Source organism: Pseudophryne corroboree, unplaced genomic scaffold (genome assembly GCF_028390025.1).
Source record: "Pseudophryne corroboree isolate aPseCor3 unplaced genomic scaffold, aPseCor3.hap2 scaffold_2399, whole genome shotgun sequence".
Lineage (NCBI taxonomy): Eukaryota > Metazoa > Chordata > Amphibia > Anura > Myobatrachidae > Pseudophryne > Pseudophryne corroboree.
Genome location: NW_026969055.1, coordinates 275 through 16,148, shown reverse-complemented (window position 1 = coordinate 16,148; position 15,874 = coordinate 275). Strand labels below are relative to the sequence as shown.

General features: G+C 35.8%; 7 non-coding genes across 7 annotated transcripts; all 7 read left to right on the top strand.

Annotated features, from left to right (window-relative positions):
- Nucleotides 1-2,608: 2,608 nt before the first annotated feature.
- TRNAI-UAU (transfer RNA isoleucine (anticodon UAU)) lies at nucleotides 2,609-2,701 on the top strand. The gene is given in 2 exon segments: nucleotides 2,609-2,646; nucleotides 2,666-2,701. It is a non-coding gene; the product is annotated as a tRNA-Ile (tRNA).
- A 1,721-nt stretch (nucleotides 2,702-4,422) lies between these two features.
- TRNAI-UAU (transfer RNA isoleucine (anticodon UAU)) lies at nucleotides 4,423-4,515 on the top strand. The gene is given in 2 exon segments: nucleotides 4,423-4,460; nucleotides 4,480-4,515. It is a non-coding gene; the product is annotated as a tRNA-Ile (tRNA).
- A 4,395-nt stretch (nucleotides 4,516-8,910) lies between these two features.
- On the top strand, nucleotides 8,911-9,003 carry TRNAI-UAU (transfer RNA isoleucine (anticodon UAU)). The gene is given in 2 exon segments: nucleotides 8,911-8,948; nucleotides 8,968-9,003. It is a non-coding gene; the product is annotated as a tRNA-Ile (tRNA).
- Nucleotides 9,004-11,601: 2,598 nt separating this feature from the next.
- Nucleotides 11,602-11,694, top strand: TRNAI-UAU (transfer RNA isoleucine (anticodon UAU)). Its single transcript is given in 2 exon segments — nucleotides 11,602-11,639; nucleotides 11,659-11,694. It is a non-coding gene; the product is annotated as a tRNA-Ile (tRNA).
- A 1,210-nt stretch (nucleotides 11,695-12,904) lies between these two features.
- Nucleotides 12,905-12,997, top strand: TRNAI-AAU (transfer RNA isoleucine (anticodon AAU)). The gene is given in 2 exon segments: nucleotides 12,905-12,942; nucleotides 12,962-12,997. It is a non-coding gene; the product is annotated as a tRNA-Ile (tRNA).
- Nucleotides 12,998-13,807: 810 nt separating this feature from the next.
- On the top strand, nucleotides 13,808-13,900 carry TRNAI-UAU (transfer RNA isoleucine (anticodon UAU)). The gene is given in 2 exon segments: nucleotides 13,808-13,845; nucleotides 13,865-13,900. It is a non-coding gene; the product is annotated as a tRNA-Ile (tRNA).
- An 807-nt stretch (nucleotides 13,901-14,707) lies between these two features.
- Nucleotides 14,708-14,800, top strand: TRNAI-AAU (transfer RNA isoleucine (anticodon AAU)). Its single transcript is given in 2 exon segments — nucleotides 14,708-14,745; nucleotides 14,765-14,800. It is a non-coding gene; the product is annotated as a tRNA-Ile (tRNA).
- Nucleotides 14,801-15,874: the final 1,074 nt, after the last annotated feature.

The window sequence follows — 15,874 nt, the reverse complement described above, 5'->3', positions numbered from 1 at the left end:
TATTTGAATACTGTTTTTTTTTCCTTTTCTTATGTCATTAGTAATTGATTATAAACTGCTACCTTAATATTTAATATGATATTACAAAGGATGGAAGAAAGAAAGAAAAAACACAAACATGATTGTGCATTTAAGTTGTCAGCACACATCTGCTTTGGTTCAAATGCACTGCATATCTTCCTTCAGTCAGCCAACAAAACAGCAATGGAAAAGATTAACATACTGTTGGTAAAGCAGTTGCATCAAATTGATTTTCTGCAATATAGCATGATAATCCATACTGACAGCTCTGGATAGTACCAGCACATTTCTTGCTGGACTTGGTAATGCAAAGAACACAGTAAACAGCTTCACTTTTTTTCAAAAATAAATAATTGACTATTAAAAACCTATCAGTCTTAAATAAGAACATCAGTAAGCACCACTGGCATAATGGATAAGTCACTGCCCTCCTAAGCCAGGGGGTCCAAGTCCCATATGGGGTGGAAGTCATTACAGCAAGTGTCTCATCACTAGAGTTGATATTTTATCCTTGCTTCAACTGTAAAACAGTCTTGCAGTGTTTAGCTTATAAAAAATGACCACAGAAGCTAAAATATGACATTAATTATGATAACATTGTTGTTGTTGTTTAAGCCTTTTCTATCACCGTGGACAGCTTATTCAAGTGCCATCTGGCATGCATGTTTCTTTGTTGCTCATCATTCATCACTAACAATGATTTTCTTTTTCAATTCTTATGACTGTACTGATTGTATTGAATAAAATCCACATCTAGCATAACCAATTAATGCTGCAAAGTGCTCCAGTGGTGCAATTGGTCAGCGCGCGGTACTTATAAGACAGTATCTGTTGAGCAATGCCGAAGTTGTGAGTTCAAGCCTCACCTGGAGCATCTTTGTATACTGTTTGTTTTCCTTTTCTTATGTCATTAGTCATTGATTATAAACTGCTACCTTAATATTTAATATGATATTACAAAGGATGGAAGAAAGAAAGAAAAAACACAAACATGATTGTGCATTTAAGTTTTCAGCACACATCTGCTTTGGTTCAAATGCACTGCATATCTTCCTTCAGTCAGCCAACAAAACAGCAATGGAAAAGATTAACATACTGTTGGTAAAGCAGTTGCATCAAATTGATTTTCTGCAATATAGCATGATAATCCATACTGACAGCTCTGGATAGTACCAGCACATTTCTTGCTGGACTTGGTAATGCAAAGAACACAGTAAACAGCTTCACTTTTTCATCAAAAATAAATAATTGACTATTAAAAAAATAACAGTCTTAAATAAGAACATCAGTAAGCACCACTGGCATAATGGATAAGTCACTGCCCTCCTAAGCCACGGGGTCCAAGTCCCATATGGGGTGGAAGTCATTACAGCAAGTGTCTCATCACTAGATTTGATATTTTATCCTTGCTTCAACTGTAAAACAGTCTTGCAGTGTTTAGCTTATAAAAAATGACCACAGAAGCTAAAATATGACATTAATTATGATAACATTGTTGTTGTTGTTTAAGCCTTATTCTATCACCGTGGACAGCTTATTCAAGTGCCATCTGGCATGCATGTTTCTTTGTTGCTCATCATTCATCACTAACAATGATTTTCTTTTTCAATTCTTATGACTGTACTGATTGTATTGAATAAAATCCACATCTAGCATAACCAACTAATGCTGCAAAGTGCTCCAGTGGCGCAATTGGTCAGCGCACGGTACTTATAAGACAGTATCTGTTGAGCAATGCTGAAGTTGTGAGTTCAAGCCTCACCTGGAGCATCTTTGTATACTGTTTTTTTTTCCTTTTCTTATGTCATTAGTCATTGATTATAAACTGCTACCTTAGTATTTAATATGATATTACAAAGGATGGAAGAAAGAAAGAAAAAACACAAACATGATTGTGCATTTAAGTTGTCAGCACACATCTGCTTTGGTTCAAATGCACTGCATATCTTCCTTCAGTCAGCCAACAAAACAGCAATGGAAAAGATTAACATACTGTTGGTAAAGCAGTTGCATCAAATTGATTTTCTGCAATATAGCATGATAATCCATACTGACAGCTCTGGACAGTACCAGCACATTTCTTGCTGGACTTGGCAATGCAAAGAACACAGTAAACAGCTTAACTTTTCTTCAAAAATAAATAATTGACTATTAAAAACCTATCAGTCTTAAATAAGGACATCAGTAAGCACCACTGGCATAATGGATAAGGCACTGTTCTCCTAAGCCAGTCGTTGTGGGTTTAAGTCCCGTCTGCGTTGGAAGTCATTACAGCAAGTGTCTCATCACTAGAGTTGATATTTTATCCTTGCTTCAACTGTAAAACAGTCTTGCAGTGTTTAGCTTGTAAAAAATGACCACAGAAGCTAAAATATTACATTAATTATGATAACATTGTTGTTGTTGTTGTTGTTTTTTAAACCTTTTCTATCACCGTGGACAGCTTATTCAAGTGCCATCTGGCATGCATGTTCCTTTGTTGCTCATCATTTATCACCAAAAATGATTTTCTTTTTCAATTCTTATGACTGTACTGATTATATTGAAAAAAATCCACATCTAGCATAACCAATTAATGCTACAAGGTGCTCCAGTGGCGCAATTGGTCAGCGTGCGGTACTTATAAGACAGTATCTGTTGAGCAATGCCGAGGTTGTGAGTTCAAGCCTCATCTGGAGCATCTTTGTATACTGTTTTTTTTCCTTTTCTTATGTCATTAGTCATTGATTATAAACTGCTACCTTAATATTTATTTTGATATTACAAAGGATGGAAGAAAGAAAGAAAAAACACAAACATGATTGTGCATTTAAGTTGTCAGCACACATCTGCTTTGGTTCAAATGCACTGCATATCTTCCTTCAGGCAGCCAACAAAACAGCAATGAAAAAGATTAACATACTGTTGGTAAAGCAGTTGCATCAAATTGATTTTCTGCAATATAGCATGATAATCCATACTGAAAGCTTTGGATAGTACCAGCACATTTCTTGTTGGACTTGGTAATGCAAAGAACACAGTAAACAGCTTCACTTTTTCCTCAAAAATAAATAATTGACTATTAAAAACCTATCAGTCTTAAATAAGGACATCAGTAAGCACCACTGGCATAATGGATAAGGCACTGTTCTCCTAAGCCAGTGGTTGTGAATTTAAGTCCCGTCTCAGTTGGAAGTCATTACAGCAAGTGTCTCATCACTAGAGTTGATATTTTATCCTTGCTTCAACTATAAAACAGTCTTGCAGTGTTTAGCTTGTAAAAAATTACCACAGAAGCTAAAATATGACATTAATTATGATAACATTGTTGTTGTTATTTTTTAAACCTTTTCTATCACCGTGGACAGCTTATTCAAGTGCCATCTGGCATGCATGTTCCTTTGTTGCTCATCATTCATTTACCAAAAATGATTTTATTTTTCAATTCTTATGACTGTACTGATTGTATTGAATGAAATCCACATCTAGCATAACCAATTAATGCTGTAAAGTGCTCCAGTGGCGCAATTGGTCAGCGTGCGGTTCTTATAAGACAGAATCTGTTGAGCAATGCCGAGGTTGTGAGTTCAAGCATCACCTGGAGCATACTGTTTTTTTTTCCTTTTCTTATGTCATTAGTCATTGATTATAAACTGCTACCTTAATATTTAATATAATATTACAAAGGATGGAAAAAAGAAAGAAAAAACACAAACATGATTGTGCATTTAAGTTGTCAGCACACATCTGCTTTGGTTCAAATGCACTGCATATCTTCCTTCAGTCAGCCAACAAAACAGCAATGGAAAAGATTAACATACTGTTGGTAAAGCAGTTGCATCAAATTGATTTTCTGCAATATAGCATGATAATCCATACTGACAGCTCTGGATAGTACCAGCACATTTCTTGCTGGACTTGGTAATGCAAAGAACACAGTAAACAGCTTCACTTTTTCCTCAAGAATAAATAATTGACTATTAGAAACCTAACAGTCTTAAATAAAAACATCAGTAAGCACCACTGGCATAATGGGTAAGGCACTGTTCTCCTAAGCCAGTGGTTGTGGGTTTAAGTCCCGTCTGAGTTGGAAGTCATTACAGCAAGTGTCTCATCACTAGAGTTGATATTTTATCCTTGCTTCAACTGTAAAACAGTCTTGCAGTGTTTAGCTTGTAAAAAATGACCACATAAGCTAAAATATTACATTAATTATAACATTGTTGTTGTTGTTGTTGTTGTTGTTGTTTTTTAAACCTTTTCTATCACCGTGGACAGCTTATTCAAGTGCCATCTGGCATGCATGTTCCTTTGTTGCTCATCATTTATCACCAAAAATGATTTTCTTTTTCAATTCTTATGACTGTACTGATTGTATTGAAAAAAATCCACATCTAGCATAACCAATTAATGCTGCAAGGTGCTCCTGTGGCGCAATTGGTCAGCGCGCGGTACTTATAAGACAGTATCTGTTGAGCAATGCCGAGGTTGTGAGTTCAAGCCTCACCTGGAGCATCTTTGTATACTGTTTTTTTTCCTTTTCTTATGTCATTAGTCATTGATTATAAACTGCTACCTTAATATTTATTTTGATATTACAAAGGATGGAAGAAAGAAAGAAAAAACACTAACATGATTGTGCATTTAAGTTGTCAGCACACATCTGCTTTGGTTCAAATGCACTGCATATCTTCCTTCAGGCAGCCAACAAAACAGCAATGAAAAAGATTAACATACTGTTGGTAAAGCAGTTGCATCAAATTGATTTTCTGCAATATAGCATGATAATCCATACTGAAAGCTTTGGATAGTACCAGCACATTTCTTGTTGGACTTGGTAATGCAAAGAACACAGTAAACAGCTTCACTTTTTCCTCAAAAATAAATAATTGACTATTAAAAACCTAACAGTCTTAAATAAGAACATCAGTAAGCACCACTGGCATAATGGATGTCACTGCCCTCCTAAGCCAGGGGGTCCAAGTCCCATATGGGGTGGAAGTCATTACAGCAAGTGTCTCATCACTAGAGTTGATATTTTATCCTTGCTTCAACTGTAAAACAGTCTTGCAGTGTTTAGCTTATAAAAAATGACCACAGAAGCTAAAATATGACATTAATTATGATAACATTGTTGTTGTTGTTTAAGCCTTTTCTATCACCGTGGACAGCTTATTCAAGTGCCATCTGGCATGCATGTTCCTTTGTTGCTCATCATTCATCACCAACAATGATTTTCTTTTTCAATTCTTATGACTGTACTGATTGTATTGAATAAAATCCACATCTAGCATAACCAATAAATGCTGCAAAGTGCTCCAGTGGCGCAATTGATCAGTGCATAGGTCTTATAAGACAGTATCTGTTGAGCAATGCCGAGGTTGTGAGTTCAAGCCTCACCTGGAGCATCTTTATATACTGTTTTTTTCCTTTTCTTATGTCATTAGTCATTGATTATAAACTGCTACCTTAATATTTAATATGATATTACAAAGGATGGAAGAAAGAAAGAAAAACACAAACATGATTGTGCATTTAAGTTGTCAGCACACATCTGCTTTGGTTCAAATGCACTGCATATCTTCCTTCAGCCAGCCAACAAAACAGCAATGGAAAAGATTAACATACTGTTGGTAAAGCAGTTGCATCAAATTGATTTTCTGCAATATAGCATGATAATCCATACTGACAGCTCTGGATAGTACCAGCACATTTCTTGCTGGACTTGGTAATGCAAAGAACACAGTAAACAGCTTCACATTTTCCTCAAAAATAAATAATTGACTATTAAAAACCTAATAGTCTTAAATAAGAACATCAGTAAGCACCACTGGCATAATGGATAAGTCACTGCCCTCCTAAGCCACGGGGTCCAAGTCCCATATGGGGTGGAAGTCATTACAGCAAGTGTCTCATCACTACAGTTGATATTTTATCCTTGCTTCAACTGTAAAACAGTCTTGCAGTGTTTAGCTTGTAAAAAATGACCACAGAAGCTAAAATATGACATTAATTATGATAACATTGTTGTTGTTGTTTTTTAAACCTTTTCTATCACCGTGGACAGCTTATTCAAGTGCCATCTGGCATGCATGTTCCTTTGTTGCTCATCATTCATCTCCAAAAATGATTTTCTTTTTCAATTCTTATGACTGTACTGATTGTATTGAATAAAATCCACATCTAGCATAACCAATTAATGCTGCAAAGTGCTCCAGTGGTGCAATTGGTCAGCACGCGGTATTTATAAGACAGTATCTGTTGAGCGATGCCGAGGTTGTGAGTTCATGCCTCACCTGGAGCATCTTTGTATACTGTTTTTTTTTTCCTTTTCTTATGTCATTAGTCATTGATTATAAACTGCTACCTTAATATTTATTTTGATATTACAAAGGATGGAAGAAAGAAAGAAAAAACACTAACATGATTGTGCATTTAAGTTGTCAGCACACATCTGCTTTGGTTCAAATGCACTGCATATCTTCCTTCAGGCAGCCAACAAAACAGCAATGAAAAAGATTAACATACTGTTGGTAAAGCAGTTGCATCAAATTGATTTTCTGCAATATAGCATGATAATCCATACTGAAAGCTTTGGATAGTACCAGCACATTTCTTGTTGGACTTGGTAATGCAAAGAACACAGTAAACAGCTTCACTTTTTCCTCAAAAATAAATAATTGACTATTAAAAACCTAACAGTCTTAAATAAGAACATCAGTAAGCACCACTGGCATAATGGATAAGTCACTGCCCTCCTAAGCCAGGGGGTCCAAGTCCCATATGGGGTGGAAGTCATTACAGCAAGTGTCTCATCACTAGAGTTGATATTTTATCCTTGCTTCAACTGTAAAACAGTCTTGCAGTGTTTAGCTTATAAAAAATGACCACAGAAGCTAAAATATGACATTAATTATGATAACATTGTTGTTGTTGTTTAAGCCTTTTCTATCACCGTGGACAGCTTATTCAAGTGCCATCTGGCATGCATGTTCCTTTGTTGCTCATCATTCATCACCAACAATGATTTTCTTTTTCAATTCTTATGACTGTACTGATTGTATTGAATAAAATCCACATCTAGCATAACCAATAAATGCTGCAAAGTGCTCCAGTGGCGCAATTGATCAGTGCATGGGTCTTATAAGACAGTATCTGTTGAGCAATGCCGAGGTTGTGAGTTCAAGCCTCACCTGGAGCATCTTTATATACTGTTTTTTTCCTTTTCTTATGTCATTAGTCATTGATTATAAACTGCTACCTTAATATTTAATATGATATTACAAAGGATGGAAGAAAGAAAGAAAAACACAAACATGATTGTGCATTTTAGTTGTCAGCACACATCTGCTTTGGTTCAAATGCACTGCATATCTTCCTTCAGCCAGCCAACAAAACAGCAATGGAAAAGATTAACATACTGTTGGTAAAGCAGTTGCATCAAATTGATTTTCTGCAATATAGCATGATAATCCATACTGACAGCTCTGGATAGTACCAGCACATTTCTTGCTGGACTTGGTAATGCAAAGAACACAGTAAACAGCTTCACTTTTTCCTCAAAAATAAATAATTGACTATTAAAAACCTAATAGTCTTAAATAAGAACATCAGTAAGCACCACTGGCATAATGGATAAGTCACTGCCCTCCTAAGCCACGGGGTCCAAGTCCCATATGGGGTGGAAGTCATTACAGCAAGTGTCTCATCACTACAGTTGATATTTTATCCTTGCTTCAACTGTAAAACAGTCTTGCAGTGTTTAGCTTGTAAAAAATGACCACAGAAGCTAAAATATGACATTAATTATGATAACATTGTTTTTGTTGTTTTTTAAACCTTTTCTATCACCGTGGACAGCTTATTCAAGTGCCATCTGGCATGCATGTTCCTTTGTTGCTCATCATTCATCTCCAAAAATGATTTTCTTTTTCAATTCTTATGACTGTACTGATTGTATTGAATAAAATCCACATCTAGCATAACCAATTAATGCTGCAAAGTGCTCCAGTGGTGCAATTGGTCAGCACGCGGTATTTATAAGACAGTATCTGTTGAGCGATGCCGAGGTTGTGAGTTCATGCCTCACCTGGAGCATCTTTGTATACTGTTTTTTTTTTCCTTTTCTTATGTCATTAGTCATTGATTATAAACTGCTACCTTTGTATTTAATATGATATTACAAAGGATGGAAGAAAGAAAGAAAAAACACAAACATGATTGTGCATTTAAGTTGTCAGCACACATCTGCTTTGGTTCAAATGCACTGCATATCTTCCTTCAGTCAGCCAACAAAACAGCAATGGAAAAGATTAACATACTGTTGGTAAAGCAGTTGCATCAAATTGATTTTCTGCAATATAGCATGATAATCCATACTGACAGCTCTGGATAGTACCAGCACATTTCTTGCTGGACTTGGTAATGCAAAGAACACAGTAACCAGCTTCACTTTTTCCTCAAAAATAAATAATTGACTATGAAAAACCTAACAGTCTTAAATATGAACATCAGTAAGCACCACTGGCATAATGGGTAAGGCACTGGTCTCCTAAGCCATTGGTTGTGGGTTTAAGTCCTGTCTGAGTTGGAAGTCATTACAGCAAGTGTCTCATCACTAGAGTTGATATTTTATCCTTGCTTCAACTGTAAAATAGTCTTGCAGTGTTCAGCTTGTAAAAAATGACCACAGAAGCTAAAATATGACATTAATTATGATAACATTGTTTTTGTTGTTTTTTAAACCTTTTCTATCACCGTGGACAGCTTATTCAAGTGCCATCTGGCATGCATGTTCCTTTGTTGCTCATCATTCATCACCAAAAATGATTTTCTTTTTCAATTCTTATGACTGTACTGATTGTATTGAATAAAATCCACATCTAGCATAACCAATTAATCCAGCAAAGTGCTCCAGTGGCGCAATTGGTCAGCGCGTGGTACTTATAAGACAGTATCTGTTGAGCAATGCCGAGGTTGTGAGTTCAAACCTCACCTGGAGCATATTTGAATACTGTTTTTTTTTCCTTTTCTTATGTCATTAGTAATTGATTATAAACTGCTACCTTAATATTTAATATGATATTACAAAGGATGGAAGAAAGAAAGAAAAAACACAAACATGATTGTGCATTTAAGTTGTCAGCACACATCTGCTTTGGTTCAAATGCACTGCATATCTTCCTTCAGTCAGCCAACAAAACAGCAATGGAAAAGATTAACATACTGTTGGTAAAGCAGTTGCATCAAATTGATTTTCTGCAATATAGCATGATAATCCATACTGACAGCTCTGGATAGTACCAGCACATTTCTTGCTGGACTTGGTAATGCAAAGAACACAGTAAACAGCTTCACTTTTTTTCAAAAATAAATAATTGACTATTAAAAACCTATCAGTCTTAAATAAGAACATCAGTAAGCACCACTGGCATAATGGATAAGTCACTGCCCTCCTAAGCCAGGGGGTCCAAGTCCCATATGGGGTGGAAGTCATTACAGCAAGTGTCTCATCACTAGAGTTGATATTTTATCCTTGCTTCAACTGTAAAACAGTCTTGCAGTGTTTAGCTTATAAAAAATGACCACAGAAGCTAAAATATGACATTAATTATGATAACATTGTTGTTGTTGTTGTTTAAGCCTTTTCTATCACCGTGGACAGCTTATTCAAGTGCCATCTGGCATGCATGTTTCTTTGTTGCTCATCATTCATCACTAACAATGATTTTCTTTTTCAATTCTTATGACTGTACTGATTGTATTGAATAAAATCCACATCTAGCATAACCAATAAATGCTGCAAAGTGCTCCAGTGGTGCAATTGGTCAGCGCGCGGTACTTATAAGACAGTATCTGTTGAGCAATGCCGAAGTTGTGAGTTCAAGCCTCACCTGGAGCATCTTTGTATACTGTTTGTTTTCCTTTTCTTATGTCATTAGTCATTGATTATAAACTGCTACCTTAATATTTAATATGATATTACAAAGGATGGAAGAAAGAAAGAAAAAACACAAACATGATTGTGCATTTAAGTTGTCAGCACACATCTGCTTTGGTTCAAATGCACTGCATATCTTCCTTCAGTCAGCCAACAAAACAGCAATGGAAAAGATTAACATACTGTTGGTAAAGCAGTTGCATCAAATTGATTTTCTGCAATATAGCATGATAATCCATACTGACAGCTCTGGATAGTACCAGCACATTTCTTGCTGGACTTGGTAATGCAAAGAACACAGTAAACAGCTTCACTTTTTCATCAAAAATAAATAATTGACTATTAAAAAAATAACAGTCTTAAATAAGAACATCAGTAAGCACCACTGGCATAATGGATAAGTCACTGCCCTCCTAAGCCACGGGGTCCAAGTCCCATATGGGGTGGAAGTCATTACAGCAAGTGTCTCATCACTAGAGTTGATATTTTATCCTTGCTTCAACTGTAAAACCTTCTTGCAGTGTTTAGCTTGTAAAACATGACCACAGAAGCTAAAATATGACATTAATTATGATAACATTGTTGTTGTTGTTTTTTAAACCTATACTATCACAGTGGACAGCTTATTCAAGTGCCATCTGGCATGCATGTTCCTTTGTTGCTCATCATTCATCACCAAAAATAATTTTCTTTTTCAATTCTTATGACTGTACTGATTGTATTGAATAAAATCCACATCTAGCATAACCAATTAATGCTGCAAAGTGCTCCAGTGGCGCAATTGGTCAGCGCGCGGTACTTATAAGACAGTATCTGTTGAGCAATGTCGATGTTGTGAGTTCAAGCCTCACTTGGAGCATCTTTGTACACTATTTTTTTTCCTTTTCTTATGTCATTAGTCATTGATTATAAACTGCTACCTTAATATTTAATATGATATTACAAAGGATGGAAGAAAGAAAGAAAAAACACAAACATGATTGTGCATTTAAGTTGTCAGCACACATCTGCTTTGGTTCAAATGCACTGCATATCTTCCTTCATTCAGCCAACAAAACAGCAATGAAAAAGATTAACATACTGTTGGTAAAGCAGTTGCATCAAATTGATTTTCTGCAATATAGCATGATAATCCATACTGAAAGCTCTGGATAGTACCAGCACATTTCTTGCTGGACTTGGTAATGCAAAGAACACAGTCAACAGCTTCACTTTTTCCTCAAAAATAAATAATTGACTATTAAAAACCTAACAGTCTTAAATAAGAACATCAGTAAGCACCACTGGCATAATGGATAAGTCACTGCGCTCCTAAGCCAGGGGGTCCAAGTCCCATATGGGGTGGAAGTCATTACAACAAGTGTCTCATCACCAGAGTTGATATTTTATCCTTGCTTCAACTGTAAAACCGTCTTGCAGTGTTTAGCTTATAAAAAATGACCACAGAAGCTAAAATATGACATTAATTATGATAACATTGTTGTTGTTTTTTAAACCTTTTCTATCACCGTGGACAGCTTATTCAAGTGCCATCTGGGATGCATGTTCCTTTGTTGCTCATCATTCATCACCAACAATGATTTTCTTTTTCAATTCTTATGACTGTACTGATTGTATTGAATAAAATCCACATCTAGCATAACCAACAAAACCTGCAAAGTGTTCCAGTGGCGCAATTGGTCAGCGCGCGGTACTTATAAGACAGTATCTATTGAGCAATGCCGAGGTTGTGAGTTCAAGCCTCACCTGGAGCATCTTTGTATACTATTTTTTTTCCTTTTCTTATGTCATTAGTCATTGATTATAAACTGGTAGCCTTAATATTTAATATGATATGACCACAGAAGCTAAAATATGACATTAATTATGATAACATTGTTGTTGTTGTTGTTTTTTAAACCTTTTTTATCACCGTGGACAGCTTATTCAAGTGCCATCTGGCATGCATGTTCCTTTGTTGCTCATCATTCATCACCAAAAATGATTTTCTTTTTCAATTCTTATGACTGTACTGATTGTATTGAATAAAATCCACATCTAGCATAGCCAATCAATGCTGCAAAGTGCTCCAGTGGCGCAATTGATCAGCGTGCGGTATTTATAAGACAGTATCTGTTGAGCAATGCCGAGGTTGTGAGTTCAAGCCTCACCTGGAGCATCTTTGTATACTGGTTTTTTTTCCTTTTCTTATGTCATTAGTCATTGATTATAAACTGCTACCTTAATATTTAATATGATATTACAAAGGATGGAAGAAAGAAAGAAAAACACAAACATGATTGTGCATTTAAGTTGTCAGCACACATCTGCTTTGGTTCAAATGCACTGCATATCTTCCTTCAGCCAGCCAACAAAACAGCAATGGAAAAGATTAACATACTGTTGGTAAAGCAGTTGCATCAAATTGATTTTCTGCAATATAGCATGATAATCCATACTGACAGCTCTGGATAGTACCAGCACATTTCTTGCTGGACTTGGTAATGTAAAAAAACACAGTAAACAGCTTCACTTTTTCCTCAAAAATAAATAATTGACTATTAAAAACCTTACAGTCTTAAATAAGAACATCAGTAAGCACCACTGGCATAATGGATATGTCACTGCCCTCCTAAGCCACGAGGTCCAAGTCCCATATGGGGTGGAAGTCATTACAGCAAGTGTCTCATCACTAGAGTTGATATTTTATCCTTGCTTCAACTGTAAAACAGTCTTGCAGTGTTTAGCTTGTAAAAAATGACCACAGAAGCTAAAATATGACATTAATTATGATAACATTGTTGTTGTTGTTTTTTAAACCTTTTCTATCACCGTGGACAGCTTATTCAAGTGCCATCTGGAATGTATGTTCCTTTGATGCTCATCATTCATCACCAAAAATGATTTTCTTTTTCAATTCTTATGACTGTACTGATTGTATTGAATAAAATCCACATCTAGCATAACCAACTAATACTGCAAAGTGCTCCAGTGGCGCAATTGGTCAGCGTGCGGTACTAATAAGACAGTATCTGTTGAGCAATGCTGAGGTTGTGAGTTCAAGCCTCACCTGGAGCGTCTTTGTATACTGTTTTTTTTTCTATTTCTAATGTCATTAGTCATTGATTATAAACTGCTACCTTAATATTTAATATGATATTACAAAGGATGGAAGAAAGAAAGAAAAAACACAAACATGATGGTGCATTTTAGTTGTCAGCACACTTCTGCTTTGGTTCAAATGCACTGCATATCTTCCTTCAGTCAGCCAACAAAACAGCAATGGAAAAGATTAACATACTGTTGGTAAAGCAGTTGCATCAAATTGATTTTCTGCAATATAGCATGATAATCCATACTGACAGCTCTGGATAGTACCAGCACATTTCTTGCTGGACTTGGTAATGCAAAGAACACAGTAAACAGCTTCACTTTTTTCAAAAAGAAATAATTGACTATTAAAAACCTATCAGTCTTAAATAAGGACATCAGTAAGCACCACTGGCATAATGGATAAGGCACTGTTCTCCTAAGCCAGTGGTTGTGGGTTTAAGTCCGGTCTGAGTTGGAAGTCATTACAGCAAGTGTCTCATCACTAGAGTTGATATTTTATCCTTGCTTCAACTGTAAAACAGTCTTGCAGTGTTTAGCTTGTAAAAAATGACAACAGAAGCTAAAATATGACATTAATTATGATAACATTGTTGTTGTTGTTTTTTAAACCTTTTCTATCACCGTGGACAGCTTATTCAAGTGCCATCTGGCATGCATATTCCTTTGTTGCTCATCATTTATCACCAAAAATGATTTTCTTTTTCAATTCTTATGACTGTACTGATTGTATTGAATAAAATCCACATCTAGCATAACCAACTAATGCTGCAAAGTGCTCCAGTGGCGCAATTGGTCAGCGCGCGGTATTTATAAGACAATATCTGTTGAGAGATGCCGAGGTTGTGAGTTCAAGCCTCACCTGGAGCTTCTTTGTATACTGTTTTTTTTCCTTTTCTTATGTCATTAGTCATTGATTATAAACTGCTACCTTAATATTTAATATGATATTACAAAGGATGGAAGAAAGAAAGAAAAAACACAAACATGATTGTGCATTTAAGTTGTCAGCACACATCTGCTTTGGTTCAAATGCACTGCATATCTTCCTTCAGTCAGCCAAAAAAACAGCAATGGAAAAGATTAACATACTGTTGGTAAAGCAGTTGCATCAAATTGATTTTCTGCAATATAGCATGATAATCCATACTGAAAGCTCTGGATAGTACCAGCACATTTCTTGTTGGACTTGGTAATGCAAAGAACACAGTAAACAGCTTCACTTTTTCCTCAAAAATAAATAATTGACTATTAAAAACCTAACAGTCTTAAATAAGAACATCAGTAAGCACCACTGGCATAATGGATAAGTCACTGCGCCCTCCTACGCCAGGGGGCCCAAGTCCCATATGGGGTGGAAGTCATTACAGCAAGTGTCTCATCACTAGAGTTGATATTTTATCCTTGCTTCAACTGTAAAACAGTCTTGCAGTGTTTAGCTTGTAAAAAATGACCACAGAAGCTAAAATATGACATTAATTATGATAACATTGTTGTTGTTGTTTTTTAAACCTTTTCTATCACCGTGGACAGCTTATTCAGGTGCCATCTGGCATGCATGTTCCTTTGTTGCTCATCATTCATCACCAAAAATGATTTTCTTTTTCAATTCTTATGACTGTACTGATTGTATTGAATAAAATCCACATCTAGCATAACCAACTAATGCTGCAAAGTGCTCCAGTGGCGCAATTGGTCAGCGTGTGGTACTAATAAGACAGTATCTGTAGAGCAATGCCGAAGTTGTGAGTTCAAGCCTCACCTGGAGCGTCTTTGTACATTGTTTTTTTTTCTATTTCTAATGTCATTAGTCATTGATTATAAACTGCTACCTTAATATTTAATATGATATTACAAAGGATGGAAGAAAGAAAGAAAAAACACAAACATGATGGTGCATTTTAGTTGTCAGCACACATCTGCTTTGGTTCAAATGCACTGCATATCTTCCTTCAGTCAGCCAACAAAACAGCAATGGAAAAGATTAACATACTGTTGGTAAAGCAGTTGCATCAAATTGATTTTCTGCAATATAGCATGATAATCCATACTGACAGCTCTGGATAGTACCAGCACATTTCTTGCTGGACTTGGTAATGCAAAGAACACAGTAAACAGCTTCACTTTTTTCAAAAATAAATAATTGACTATTAAAAACCTATCAGTCTTAATTAAGGACATCAGTAAGCACCACTGGCATAATGGATAAGGCACTGTTCTCCTAAGCCAGTGGTTGTGGGTTTAAGTCCCGTCTGAGTTGGAAGTCATTACAGCAAGTGTCTCATCACTAGAGTTGATATTTTATCCTTGCTTCAATTGTAAAACAGTCTTGCAGTGTTTAGCTTGTAAAAAATGACAACAGAAGCTAAAATATGACATTAATTATGATAACATTGTTGTTGTTGTTTTTTAAACCTTTTCTATCACCGTGGACAGCTTATTCAAGTGCCATCTGGCATGCATGTTCCTTTGTTGCTCAACATTTATCACCAAAAATGTTTTTCTTTTTCAATTCTTATGACTGTACTGATTGTATTGAATAAAATCCACATCTAGCATAACCAATTAATGCTGCAAAGTGCTCCAGTGGCGCAATTGGTCAGCACGCGGTACTTATAAGACAGTATCTGTTGAGCGATGCCGAGGTTGTGAGTTCAAGATACACCTGGAGCTTCTTTGTATACTGTTTTTTTTCCTTTTCTTATGTCATTAGTCATTGATTATAAACTGCTACCTTAATATTTAATATGATATTACAAAGGATGAAAGAAAGAAAGAAAAAACACAAACATGATTGTGCATTTAAGTTGTCAGCACACATCTGCTTTGGTTCAAATGCACTGC